The sequence below is a fragment of the Poecilia mexicana genome, unplaced genomic scaffold (genome assembly GCF_051168715.1).
Source record: "Poecilia mexicana isolate PSO_F unplaced genomic scaffold, ASM5116871v1 scaffold_3, whole genome shotgun sequence".
Classification (NCBI taxonomy): domain Eukaryota; kingdom Metazoa; phylum Chordata; class Actinopteri; order Cyprinodontiformes; family Poeciliidae; genus Poecilia; species Poecilia mexicana.
The window spans coordinates 3,368,985-3,384,442 of NW_028263372.1; the positions used below are offsets into that span (position 1 = coordinate 3,368,985).

At 37.6% G+C, this 15,458-nt stretch overlaps 1 long non-coding RNA gene across 1 annotated transcript; it reads left to right on the forward strand.

The window, feature by feature from the left end:
• Nucleotides 1-11,445: 11,445 nt before the first annotated feature.
• Nucleotides 11,446-14,764, forward strand: LOC148160103 (uncharacterized). Its single transcript, XR_015762456.1, has 2 exons — nt 11,446-12,620; nt 13,146-14,764. It is a non-coding gene; the product is annotated as an uncharacterized LOC148160103 (long non-coding RNA).
• Nucleotides 14,765-15,458: the final 694 nt, after the last annotated feature.

Consider the following 15,458-nt stretch of genomic DNA (forward strand, 5'->3'; position numbering starts at 1 on the left):
TAAATAAGCCAATATTTTGCGCCTTTTGGCTGGATTTCTGAATCCATTAATATTCCAAGATGTGAATTTTATATACTTCCCAGTCATTGCAGATTATAGATTGATACACGTTTTAAACCTGTAACAAAACACTCTGAACTGATATATCTATACCCCGGTCCCCTGATCCCCAACCTACTCTGTGAGTGCACCCAGCCAAAATGAAAACAATTTACATGGGCAATAAACATTCCCGTCATGTAAACGGATAGAAACAACATAAAAAAATGAAAAAAAAAAAAAAAAAAAAAAAAAACTTAAAACCTACTCTATTGCTGCTGTCTACTGCAGCTGAAAAAGAAAAAGAAAGAATAACTAAGAGAAAAAACCTTATCAGGTCCGTGGACTCTGCTTCTCTCTGTTCATGATGACAGGTGGCGAGGTCCGCCTCCCAACAGTCAGACACAACATCTTCTATGGGGCTCCTAGGAATTACATCAGTCAGTTGAATTTGGGGTGTCCTCCCCCTGCTCGTTCTCCTCCTGGCTCTCCTCATTGAAAAACTTCTCTGCTGCTTTCGCCGAGCTGAAACTTATGTTTTTACCCTTCCACCTCACACGCAGCGTGGCTGGAAACGCCAGGGTGTATTTAGCGTTGCGCTCTTGCAACTTCTTTTTCACTGCGGTGAAAGCCTTCCTCTTCTCCGCCAGTTCTTTAGTCATATCTGGAAACACTGATAGCCTGCATCCTTGCCACTCAAACCCGCGCTTCTCCTTAGCTGCCATAATCACTTTATCCCTCGCTGATTGCCTCAGGGATCGAATAAGAACCGGTCTCGGGGCTCGGTTCGGGTCGGGTAACGGTGCGAAGACCCGGTGGGCTCGTTCAATCTCGAACTCGACGTCATCACGAACTCCAAGACCCTCGGTTAACATCTTCCGAACACAGCTCAAAAGTGTCCCATCAGTACCGATAGTCTCTTTCAACCCAATAACTCTCACATTATTCCTCTTACTGTGATTTTCGAGAACTTGCATGCGGTCCAGCATGGCTTCCATTAGCTTGCTTCTCTCACCAACTGCGGTGTGCAGCCGCTCCGAAGTGTCCTCCAAGCGGGAGATGCGTGTTTCAGCCTCCGTTAGCCTTTCTTGCATTGCAGCCACCGCTGCATTCAGTTCCGACGTCGTCTGCTTTATTGTGGAGACATCAGCAGCTACGCTTTGTAGCATGTTACTCATTTTAACCACTTCCGAGAACAAAGTCGTTATATTAGGAGGAGGAGGTGTTTCCCCCTGTTCTTCCTCATGTGGAGGGCTGTTGCGGGTCGACATTCGGCCTATACTCTTTGAGTGTTTCGTTGCGGCCATTGCAGGATTAAAGTACTTTTTTCCCCAAAAAGAAGTCCACAAGCCAATACTGCTCCCTCACTTGCTGAGAACGGTATCAAATAAGAGCCCCTTACTACAGTATCGTCGTCTAATTACATGTCGGGAACGGAGAGCCGTTAGCCAGCTGCCATCTTGTTCTGCCCACGTGACTCCTGCGTCTCTTTTGTTCATTTTATTTGCTTTTTTGTTTGCATCTCTTTTTTTGTTTGCTTCATTTGTTTTTTGTTTGCATCTGTTTTTTGTTTGCTGCATTTCATTTGCTTTTGCTTGCGTCATGTCTTGTTTGCTGAAATTCATTTGTTTGCGTCTCTTTTTTTGCTTGCATGTTTTCTCTGTTGCTGCGTATTTGCACCTGTCGGCCACCGTACATTCTCATCTAAAAACTTTCAGCTGACAGTACACAATTTTACGCTTCGAAATAGGCCGATAATTAGCCAGAACAGTCGGATCAAGGCCAGGTTTTTTAAGCAGTGGCTGCACTACTGCATGTTTAAAACTAGCAGGGACCACTCCTGAGGACAGACTGCTATTCATAATTGCACGAACAGGCTGCCCTATGCTAGATAAAATATCTTTAAAAAATCGTGGAGGGACAGGATCACGGGGGGAACCTGATGGTTTAATGTAGCCAACCACATCCTCTAAAAGTGAGACAGTCACAAGCTCAAACTGAGTGAAAGCAACAAAGCAAGGGACCAAACCAGAGGGGTCAGAGTCAGGAGCTGTGTTAAGAGATCTGGTACTGGTCAGGAAAAACTTCCTAACAGGGATGAATGCCTGTTTGGAACTATGAATATTGTTCTTTGAACTTTTACAAAGTAAACTTGCCAGCTCCTTAAAATCTTACATTTAAATGTTAACAATTTAAAATCTTTTAATTTGTGTAATTTGAATCAAATTGAAAATTGATTTGTAAATTGAATCAAAGTTAGCAGCATTGATCATTTCAATAAACAAGTGTTACATTCATGTATCTGTGGTCTGTGTTAAAATATTAGCATTTATGGGGCCCTGAATCCCTGGGGGGCCTGATGGAGCTGCTGACTTAATTTTGATTAAACAAAAGTGCAAATAATTGATATTCATTTTAATTGTATATTTTGATTTGTTGTTTTTAAGACTAGTTGTGGGTTTAAGTAGTGTTTCACTGGCAATGTTTTCCCGTAATGTATAATTACCAAGTGATATTTTTAAATTTCCTGTCACCTTAACATCTTTTAATACCAAAACATGGTGGACCGCCTCGGCACCCCGACCACCGGGCTTAGCAAGTTTTCTGGGGGAAACCCTGAAGTTAAATAACTAATACGCCATGAGGTTTATAAACTCAGCAAATCAGAAAAGGCAAAGAACTTATGGAAGAATTAGAATAAAATACTCTACCGTCTTTCCCCCCATGTGGAGATCCACATAAAAACATGAAACACCAATTAAGACCAAGGCCTGCCTACAGGACGAGTGGAAGACATCCTGATTCCACACTCATCATGCTACAACTACAGCTGCTTATGAGGACTGATTAAACTGTGAGTTTTGCATTCTACTTAAGGATATAAAAGCTTCATTGGATGCAAATGCAGCAGGAGACCAATATCACTATTGGACACAGGATCCTTGAAAATCTTTAAAGTGCTGTAACATTACACACACACACACCTTTTTTTTTATTAAACCAGCATTTGTTTGGCTTAATGAGTGTGTTTATATGAATTACACGTAGTTCTTCTTATAAACATGAATAGCTACATGTCCTTAATAAATGCACACAATTGTGAGAATAAAAGTTTAACTATTTAAAAATGAAAGCATTCTGACTGTAAATCTTGGTATCTCAACTCCTGTCCACTCAGTTGTTGCTCTCTAGAATGGAACTCAACTCACTGTGGAAGTCCGGCTATTCTAAGAACATCCCACATGAATGTCCAATTGAAATTCTTTAGAAACTAGTCTGATCTGTAAACACAACCTTAATTAGAACCAAGAAATTAGTGCCCGTGCAGAACCTCAAAAATCTCCAAACCTTTTCCTTATTAACTTCATTTAATGAGTCCTTCAGTGACAGATGAGTGCTACAGCAGATCCTTCCTCCCAGCAGCTGTAAGACTTTCCCAACAAATTCAATAAGTTTGTATATCTCTGCTATCATTTGTAAATGCCCTATTTGCACAGTTTTCCCCACTTTTTGTAAACAGTTTATTTATTGTTTTTGCACATGTCCATGGACATCTTCGCCAAATGAGCCTTTTCAGCTGCACATTACTTTTAATCTGTGTGTGCCATTTTTTAATAACTGCATCGTGTTAGTTTTTCTTATATTGTCAATTTGTCCTTACTGTACAATATCTTATTCTCCTTTGTATATTTTTATACAAAGTAAATATGTATGCATTTTTACTTAGCTCCTGCATGCATATTAAATATGCTTACTGGGGAACACCTTAATTTCCCCACTCTGGAACAGTATAGAACATTTCTATTCTATTCTAAAAAGACGTTTTTAGAGTTTTTATCATTTTTTTAAGAGACCAAAAGGCATCCTTAAAATGATTGGTCCGATGCATGAAATACATCAGGCTTTCTCCTCCCAGAGCTGCTGCCTGGTGGCCTGTTTGGCCTGTAAACGAACTGGAAAATAAATTTCATGCCATCCTGGTTGAATTCATAGCTGGGAATTTTTTGTTCTGTGTGTGACTAAGGTGCCAAATCCTGTCACGTACATGGACGCAAAAGCTATAAATGGCTATACAAAAAGAGAGTTTATCTATGAAATTGACTGAATATGAATACATAAATTCAAATCTGGAGAATAGACATTTTTTAAATAAGTGTCTTTGTGAGTCTGTTGCTGTATTATCAAACAGAATTTAATTTAAAATTTTTGTATGATTTTGTCCAAGTCAACTTAAAAAGTGACCTATTATTGTTACATGTTAATTTTTAAAGCTACAATAAAGTAATTGTTAGGAATATATGCAAATATTCTCAAATATGAAAATTTGGACAGACGCTGATATCTAATACTAATACTGCTGTTATGGTAGTATTTACCAATATTTTACTTAATCAAAATTTTAATGTGATTACTCTATTAATCATCAGAATAATTGATAGATTACTTGATTGCTAAAATAATTCTTTACAGCAGCCCTAATCTGAACAAATGTGAATGACCTGATTGAGACATAAAAAAATGTCATTAACCACCAAAATGATGTTAACAGTTCCTTGTTCTGAGTGGGGGAATCTGTCCTGTCAGTGCTAATGAGTTGTGGGATCATCCACAAGATGATGTCACAGCAGGTGGGGACGTCCCAGGTGGATCCTTTTCTGATCAGAGTTTGGTGCACAGATAATCCATGAGGCAGAAGGGTCAAATCCTCTAGACTAGAGCATTCTAGCCAACAGACAAGAGTCAGAATCCCAGAGGCAGATGACTGAACAATTCATAAAGGAGCAGTCAAAAGGTGCATCTGAGTAATCAGATCCAGAGTCCAAAACCAGGAAGCAAAGGTAAGGGTGACATTAAAAGGGGTAAAACGAGATGAAGAAATTTGTGAAGCAAAAACAAAGTTGCGAATGGAAGATCAAGAACAGACATGGAATGAAAGTTGGACATATACTGACACAACTTTGGATAAACTGGAGGATCGTCTGTGGCAGGAAAGAGCTTAAATTGCAGATGGCACAGGTGAGAGGCATGAGTGAGTCTGGTAGGAACAGGTGGGCTGCAAATGCTGCATTGCTTGGTAAGTGTAGGTGAATGACAAGAACAGGGAAGCAGAAGCAAAATGAAAAGAACATTTTTAGAATATCTCCATTTATTGACAAGTGGATTAACTATTTGGATTTAAATGTTCTTGTTCATCAAGGACATTGACGCTTTTGTATAAGTTTCAATGGCTGTCTTCCTTTCTGTCCTTCAATCCCTCCTAGACACATTAATTTCTGATCTGAATCTTGATCAGTAATTTTTTTTGCATTAATTCCTATGTAGAAATACTTGCTAAAGAGGTCAGAATTTAATGGTTATGTAAAGGTTAGAGCCTTTAGAATTTGCATCACATTCTAGAGAAAAGTAGTAGCTATTTTAACACACATACACAATCTGATTATATGCGAGACAATTACAACATTTTCACGGAGCTATCTTCAGTCTCACATTAAGCTATCAAACTTGAGCTTATTAAGAAGTCTTCCCATATGCTACAGAGGCATGGTAGTTAAAACAGGCTCCAGCTTGATTTAGATGCCACGTCTTCACAGAAATATTACTTACTTAAATTATAGGTAGATGAATTTATTTCAGTAAGAATGAAAAGTCCGTAGATTGTTCTTCATGTTTTTCATTCTACTAGGATTTGTGTTTTGAATTCACACGTTTAGAAAATGTTGCTAATTAAATGTACGTTGAGAAGACTGAGGTAAACATTTCTGTGTATTTAACACAAAACATGTTATAGAATGTTCACATTGAAAATGAACTCTGTATATTGACTGGATAGTTTTCATTGAATATATGAGATGAGGGAACAAGATAATTGTTTGATGTGCTCAGTGAAGCAACCTCTCTGCACTGAATGCTTCTAAAGCACATTCACTGTATGAACAGATGCATGAATGAATTCCACATGAGCAGTAGGGTCAGTGCTGGCATTAATGAGGAACAAAATCAGTGAGTCAAGCATCAGACTTAATAATCTGCAACACATGAGTGTTCTAATTTTTATTTAAAATATATTTTCTGTTCAATTAGAATTCAAAGATCTTTTAATATTAAGAACTACTAATTAATATAAAGTAAGACTAACACAGAAAACAAAAGGAGAAACTGATTAATAGATCTGAATTTAGAAGCTATTTGTATTCTAAAGCATACAGGGCCTAAACCTATCCCAAAAACAGATAAAGTTGTTATAATTTTTAATTTGTTACAAATAAAACATATTGTATCACATTCTATCCATCAGCTGTGTTTTTAAATGATGAGTATTGAGCATAAGAAATTTACTGATCAGTTATTGGTCAATATCCAAAAAGTGTGAGTAGAGAGTAAATAGGACGTGAAGGTTGGCTTAATGACTTGGGGTGGGGAGGTACTGGGGGGAAATGTGGCAAAGTTTGTAAAAAACAAAACCGTGCTGTTGAAACTTTAAAGTCATCATGTTTACTCTACATTGTTGTTTTGAACTACTGTGGTTATTTTAAATTGGAATTTGCAGTACAGTTTTTTTATAGTTAGTTTGGATGACAGGTGCACCACTCAGAAAACCTGCAATTCAGAATTCAGTGTTTCATAGAATGTAAAAATTAAGAAGTTTAATAATGTAATTTCATGGTGTCACACCCTGATCATCTAATTAATGCAGAACACCTGCAAACATTTCCTGAGCCTTTAAATGTTCTCAGTCTGGATCAGTAGGAATAAATCTGGACTGGAAGACTGCTGACTGGACTCTGTATGCCATATTGAGCAAAATCACAAAAATCAAAGGCTTGACATATTTCACTTTTTCATAATTTTTTTATTAAACTGTTCAACTTTGTAACTGGTTATTGTCAAATATTTTGAGGGCGCAAATGGAATCCAATAAATCATTCTGTTTCTTCAGATTAGCTGCCACCACCCATCCTGCTATGAAAATGTTTTCTAAATGACTGAGCTGAACAGAAGGCTAAGTAATTTTATATAATAAATAGGAGCAATTGTGAACATTTCAGCTCTGGAATGCAGGGGAAAGCAAATCAGTATTTTATTTTTGATTTTATTTGTTTTTTATTATTTCTTTTAAGCTAAGCACAAGGTTATGCTTATGATAAACAAAAATTAGTTTCACTGTCTTCTTTTTACAAAAAAAAGAGGTTCTGCGGCATCATAGTTTGAATTCAGTATGGGGGTTTTTTTGTTGTTGCTTTTTGCCAAGCAACATCAGCAGAGCTCCCTGATCAGCAGTGTGAAGGTAGACATACCCATGGATGGACCATGTCCCTGGGCTAAGCCATGAGAGATGCTCATTTCTCCCTTTAGTCAAAGTGCTTCAGGTCAGTGAAACCAGAGAGGAGAGGGAGAGTCAAGCTAACCAGACCCTGAACAACTTTAGTCTCTGATTACGTAGCTTTTCTCTCTGGAGTGTACACTTCTCCACTCTGGCATACTGATTAGGCCGATTCAGGCTTCTATGATCACTGCAGCTTGTAGGCCTGAACTGAGCCTTGCTTCCCCCCACTAGTTCTATACTCCATCTCCCAGTCCATTCCTACAGAACCTTGGGTTATCGTCAGAAGTCTATTGCCCCTGCGAAGTCTCAGAAGAAATCAGTAAGACTGGAATGGTGAGAAGGCCTGGGCTGAAAGAGGCCTTGGAGAGAGGAGAGGTGCTCTAGCTCTGCAGAAACTCCCCTCTTGGCTTTTTTAGGGGGAGGGGAGCGGAAGGAAAATCAATAGGCAAGAACCAAGAGGGCTGTGATGGCATGGATAATCACATTTCTGCATTAATGTTTTAGATGCTGGGAGAACTCATCTGTCTAGCTGGTCTCTAGTCCTTGGTGCAGAGCTGCACAATAAGCAGCTAACAAAGAAAGAATTCATTTATATGTTGCAGGCTCATATACGTTAACAAAAAAAAGCATATATTAAGATCCTCCACACACTTAGCATATGTTGCACAAAGTAAGAAATGAAAAACTAAGCACAAGTTCAAAATACTCCAAAGCATAATGTAATTTATCCATAATTTATGGATCACCAAAGGTCTGCGACAATTACTTTGGCAAAAAGATTAAAAAGAACTTTAAAGGAAACTGGGCTGAAATAAATGCAAGTTGTAACTTTATGTCACAGTTTCTATGTTGCTTTTCAATGATATTATCAGACATAAATCAGGCTCTGGAAGACGGGCACATCATTTCTTGGGACCTCAATCCTGGGGTCACCACCACCTCCCCTCCTCATACAGAATCTGATGCGCACACACACACACACACACACACACACACACACACACACACACACACACACACACACACACACACACAAAACAATTACTCCTTTAATACACCACACTGGTGAAAAATAAGTAATCCAATGTTGTAAAAACATGGCGTAGCTGCACTCATACACTATGTCTGCTGTCTATGGCATTCTCAACAGCCGTAAAACCCGAGGCCAACAGTGTCTCCTCACCGGAGACTTGAACTTTACAGTATATGACATGCGCCTTTTAAAAATCATGAAGATGGAACACATATACAACCAAGAGTGAAAGTATAATGTTTTGATCATTACTCCTTCAAAATAGGGATAAGTTAAAATACTTTTCTTACTACAAATTTACATAGTAAAAAAAATCCAAGGAAGGAAATATAAGTAATTAGTATGAGAAGAAAACACTGTGGCAAAGTTTAGCATAATAACTTCAGAAGTATCTCCAGAGAAGAATATTATATTTTGTTAGCTTCTACGAATAGACAATAGGCAACGGAAAATGACAGAGTGACTTGCCAAGATCAGAAGGCGATTAGCAGGTAAAACAGAGCTATGCTGCTTTGAAAACTCTGGACCACATAAAAAAAAAAAATCCTCATTTTGGATGAACTGATTGGATACATGAAGCTATGAGGACTACTTTCTCACCTAAAAATGTTTTGTGACAAATTAATAGTGTACTGACCTTCATTTAACTCTTATACTTCTTGTTTTGCTGAGTGTCTGGTCCGATATGATTTGCTTTTTGTTTGACTCCCCCTAGTGGTCTGGCGCACTTCCGTTTTATGGAGCGAGTTGCTGTTGTTTTTGCTGTTTGCAACATTTCCCCCCCTTGGTCCTTTTTTTTTGTGTTTGCAGCATTTTATTTGTGTTTGCAGAATTTTGATTGTGATTGCAGCATTTTTGTTTGTTTATTGTGTGTTTTGGAGTTAGCATCATACACCTGTTTGCATCTCGTTTCGCTGTTTGTTGCATGTTTGCAACTGTCGGCCAATATACACTTCATATCTAAAACTCACATTTCACAAATCACTGTGAAATGTCATGTTTCTCACGTATGAAAAAAGAAAAATGTCAGCTTTATTTGGGCAAAACTGTCAAAGAATCGCCATGAAAACTATACAAAGTATTTAGAGAGTGAGGGGCAGTGTTTTGGGTTCACTCACACACACTCATGACATCATCCAAGTACTGGGTCTTGATCTTTACATTTATACCTATGTGGCACATTGTCATTTCTAAACAATCACACTGAAAAATGTGTGGGCTATTTATATTATCTCATTTATTAGAATAGTTGAATCCTTTATGGAGTGAGATGGGATAAGTTGGTAAGGGTCAGTGAAAAGGACAGTACTAGGTGAGTGGTGGACGAAGGGAGGGGGTCAGCAGCTCTGTGCACGTGCTTGGTGTCATCTGACTTTCTGGCTGGCTTGCTGATCTCCTCTGATTTACAGTATATGACATGCGCCTTGAAGCCCAACCCCTAACAGAGGCAACATCAATTACCTCAACTCCCCCCACCCTTGCTGACACATAGCCATGGCCCTTAGCATGTAGGTAAAAAAAATGGATAAGCTCCTCTCTCTTCCCTCCTTCACTCAGGTGGAATGAGTGGACTGAGGAACACTGGAAGTGAAACAGAAGACTATCAGAGTAAAGAAACATTTTCCTGCCTTCCAAAGCTTAACTGGTACTTCAGATCCTGTTGCAGACAACAGGACCAGCTTAAAACTTTGGCATTAAGCTTAATGTGCCAATGCTTAATGCAAAACACAAAATATTACCAAGCATTTTTTGTCTAGTTTCTAGTGCAACTATCCTGGTGTGATGGGATAAAACAAAATTAACTGAAAAGTAACTGTTCTGTAAGAACTAGGAGATTGCTGTAAGTCAATAATTCCTTAATATTGATGAAAAAGTACCTGTTATATAGATTATTTCAACTAAGATATTTTTCCATGCACTGCATAGCAGGTAAGTAAGCAAGTCAAGAGAAATGTTTCCCATATGAAGTATTTATGTTAAGTTTTCCTAAGACCACCCAGCACTGAAACTACATTGTAAAGCTTTTGAACAACATACATCAATGTTCCCAGAACCAGAACTAAACAGGGTGATGCAGCATTTAGTTCAGACTCCTGAGATCTGGAACAAACTACCTGAAAACCTGAGGTGTGCAGAAACTGTTTTCTCCTTGAAATCAGGACTAAAAACATTGGCGTTTTATACAGCTTCTGCTTAAACTATCTGAGTAAAGACCTTTTGAAAATATTTTTTCTTTTATGGATTTAATATCTGTATTTTAACACCAATTTATTTTTTGCATTGGTTCCAGTAAAGGACATCTGTCTCAGTGGTGCAATATAAATAAACTTGCATTCCCTTGCCTTTATTTATATTCAATTTTATTCCTAATTTATTATTTCCTAATGTTAGACAAAAATAAGAAACAAAAGCAAGTGGGTTCAACAAGAGGTGAGCAACTGAATGTAGTTACACTAAAGAAACTACATGGTTGCAGTCTCTCCTCTGTACATTCGGACAATAATTGGCATAGCTCAGCCAAATGTTTTGCTCTTAGTTGCTGCAAAAACACAAGCTGCACAACCTCCCCTGTTTGAGCTCATAAGTCACATTTTGGTTCTGACCCGAAGGTGCCAGAAATGACAGGCTCAGGAAGGGGGGAACTTCCTCTGAGATTTAGGGAGGTTTGACTCTGGCGGGAACTGTGCATGAGTTCTGCTAAGGTGGACTGTTCAACACTTGTCTCGCTTAGTGTGCATGAACATTTGCTGTTGGAGGAAAAACAAAAGGGAAACGCATGAGAAACAAAAGGGTGTAAGGAAATGTACCATTCAAGTTCTATAAAAAAACACTTGCTAGTTATTAAAGGAATCAAATCCCAGAATGCTGCTTTGTGGAATGTTTTTCTCCAGCATCAAGAAAAAAGGCTAATTTTCTTTGTTCAGAGTTCATAATATATATTATGAACTCCTGAACAAATTATATATGTGTGTGTGTATATATATATATATATATATATATATATATATATATATATATATATATATATATATATATATATATATCAGGCACGTGCAGAGGGGGGAGCTGGGGGTGCTTGAGCACCTGCCCTTTTTGCTCCTTGCCCCCAAGTGCCCTTTTGGTCAATTTTTTTTTTTTTTTTGGTATTATTATTTCCTAAGCCCTCTTCTGACACATAAAAACATGTACTAAAGTTATTTGCTTTTTTGTTTCTTTTTTGTCAACATAATAAGCCTTTGACCTTTTGCCCGTGACGCATGACGCAGTTGCCTCTCGCGCAGTGAGATAAAGCGGCTACCTGGAGCTCAGCATAGCGAACGTTCCAGATTACAGAACAGTTTTTGGTGAATTATAAAAAAAAAAATAACGTTTTTGGTGAATAAAGTGGAGTAGACTTGCTACTTGTCAGATGACGGAGAATGCTGAAGTATCGTTTCTGCTTCAGCCCGGAGTCGCGCTTTAAGCAGAGAGGTAATGAAATACAACAGGCCTCTGTCTGCCTTTCTCTGAAGAACTACTGAGCGGGAGGAGACAACCAGGTGAGGAAAAACTGTTCTTAACTATCGATTCAGTATTTTTATCATACAGACATTAGGCTGCTGTTGTTGTGCTATTAGCTAGCTGCTAGCTACGACTTTGCTAGCAAAGCTAGATAACTAAAAAGCTTCTTCCCTGTGTACGAGGCACATCGCCCGTCCAAAACTTATCATCTCCATAATGGATATATGTCCGATCTTCTAATTTCCTTTGCTGCATAATGTACATCGCATTTATTCTGGCGTTAGGTAAATGTATCTTGAAGGAGAATAGCACTTAAATAATAGTCCAACAAGAATATTCATTTAGAATTAAAAATAACTCGCCCTGAATTACCATGATAGATATAATGTATGTCATTAATGAAGGGGAAAAAAACTCAACCCAGACTTTAAGTTTAGGGTCTGGTTCGCAGAGTATAAAGTTACATTTGTTTCCCAATTATTTAATGAAAAAAAAAACTAACCTCAATGGGGTATATGCCACCGACTTCCGTTTTAGCACTTCCACATTTTTTTTTCCACATAGCCTGCTTCCGGTGCACAGGCAGCAGTATGTTAACAGTGGCTCCTCAGCCGCTTTAGGACTATTAATGATGCTTATAAAATTATTCAGACGTCCTGAAACGCTCCAACAACAACAAAGGATTTAAACTGGATGTGTCAAAACTTCACAATAACTTCAAAGGTAAGTTAATAAATCGTTTGTATTCACCATAATGCCTCATGTCTGACGTAGCTAACAGGGACAAGCTTACAAAGGTGCTATGTAAACGTTCAGTGGTTTGATTATCTGTGCAGTGCCCAATCTACATATCTATGCTTTATAGATAGATATAGATATATATCTATATAAACATATATAGATCTGTCTATATTGTGTCCAAGCTATCAGTCGAAGCTGAAGTTAGCTTCTGAATGTAGCATCTAATTCGGAAAATAGCTAAAGGGCGATTACACTTAATTTTTCACTATCTTGAGCTTTCTTAATATGTTGTACTTTAAAAACTATAACACCTAGTCATTTCAAACCTAACTAGATTATTCTGTACTAACAACAGAATAAATAAAACATTTGTGAAACCTTCTAATTGATTTGTGAAATTTGTAAAATATCAATAATGGATTCCAGAACGCATTAGATCTGAATTATTAAAGTGGCATTGTTATTTTAACTTCCCGTTTTATTTCTTTTTTTTTATCTTTATTATAGTTGGAGTTGGACAGGAGTTCTGTTTGATGGCTTCCTGGAGGGAGAGATTGGCAGCTAATGTTGCCAACAACTTTTCTCCTGCTATTAACGTTTTTTGTTTTTCTTTATATAGAAAGTATTTCTATCAGTTGCTTTTTCCATTTTGTTTACAGTATTTGCTCTATTTTTTATTTTTACCTTAATCCTTACCTGGTCAGTTGAGGTGGAAATGTACATCCTGTTGATTACTGACAAATGTCAGAACCACATGGACTGAGCTAGTTATGTCAGATCAGTCTGAATCTTTATTTCTCATTAAAACGACTTCTTGTAATTTTAAGACATTGTCATAAAATTGCATCTTTATTCTGCTGTAACGATGACTGCATTTTGCAATTAAAAAATCTTGTATCCTGACCGTTATGCTCCCTCATACAACTCACAGAACAGATGATTGAAATAAAGGCACTTTTTGAAAGTATGTTATGTGATTTTATTATAGAAATTGAGGATGGGAGGAATCAATTAAAATCAAATTTGGTATGAAAAAAATCTTGTAAGTCATATTGTCCAGCTTTATTCAGTATATTAAATTATATGACTAACTACATATTGCTTAATATTCACATTTCTTTGCTGGTTTTACCCAAATGTGTTGAATTTTAACATCTCATTTGAATTCCTGATCTACATGCAAATACTTGATATAACATAAAAACTGAGAAATGGGGAAAAAAGGTTTGTAAAATGTAGAGTATTACAAATGATATTCAATTTTATTGTAGGTACAAACAGGATAACAAAATGAACAGTGAATATATAATATACTTTCTAGCAGCTAAGCAGACATCAGACTTGTTTGCCTTTACTGGTGATGAAAACTCGTCACTCTGGAGGACAGGAAGCCCGGCTCAGCCCCGTCCAGGATGACCATCAGGGTAGCCAACAAAGTCTGCAGGAAGATTTTTGCATATCTGGTGCTCCAGTTTCAAGATCATAGTTTAACCAAGTAAATAAAAAGTTAGTCCACGTTGTGATGATCCGTGGACTGATGGATGCCGTCAGCAGGTCCAGGTGCTTGGATCCAATGGAAAGGTAATCGGCACTGTGATCATGGCTCAGAAACACAAGGTGTTGCAATGCAAACCTGAAAAATTAAAAACACACAAAAAAAAAAACAATAAGCATCCATATTTAGCTGAACAACATAATCAAAACTAATAAATCCTCAGCTCTTTTTAAGAGTTTTGCTTGAAAATAAATTGACAATATCTCAGGAAATTAAACGTTTAAGTGAAATAGTTCTGGTATCACAAAGACACTGCAAAACATGTTTCAGAGGTGTAACAACACTGAAGTCACTGAGTAAGAGTGAACTAAAATACTACTTAGAAATGCATGTTAAAATCTGAATACTCTTGAAAGTGTGCAGCTGAAATTAATTTAAACTACTAGCAGGCAAAGCACAGTGTTCACCTGATATCTGTACCAACAGTAATACAAAAAATGATGCATAGAGGCATTAGTTTATAAAAGTCGAGGCAAACCTAAATTTACCATTTTAAAAACAAAAAGCAGCGGGAGGATGTAACTTCATAACTTCATTTTCTAAGCAGAATCTCAGAGAAAAAAAAAAGAAATTACGTTGGGTAAAGCAAGAACAGATTATAGAAGCCAAGTGGAAAAATTCACTCTAATGTGGATTATAATTATGAAACAACAAAGGTAGATGTCATATTTTTGGTATTCGGGAAATACGTGATTTGTACCATTTGTTCTGTGGGTTATTCATGTGGATCGGTGAAAGTTAAACGGCTGTAAAGCGAAGGTTTTGGACCTTAATCTGACCGACTACCTGTGTGGTTTGGATCGGGCTGAAAGCGTTGCTGCTCTCGGCTGTTCTTAAATTACCTGCTCAGTATCGGAGGGGCTCGTCGCTCCGACTGCATGTTAAATGTATTTTATATATGTCATATAAACAAAAGCTAAGGAGTTGCCTAAAAATAGTTTCATACTCTTATAACACAAACACATCAACACACACACTGACTTACCTTGTGCCGAATCGCTGCCTCTGTTCTCAGCCTGTTTCCGTAGCAGTGGATTTCCTCCGGCATTATTTTCCTCCAACAAATTATTCCAGTGAACGAACCGTACAGCTCCCTTTTAACCTCCGTCTTCCCATTTCTGACGCTGGATTTTCAATATCCTCAAGTTTGAAATAGCAGGCAGCTACAAACCGCGTGTTAGCTGTAGTGGCTAAGTTTTGGCTACAGTCCGCTGTCGCCTTGATATCAGCTGGAAAATTAAAAAACTAAGCACCAGATGGTACTG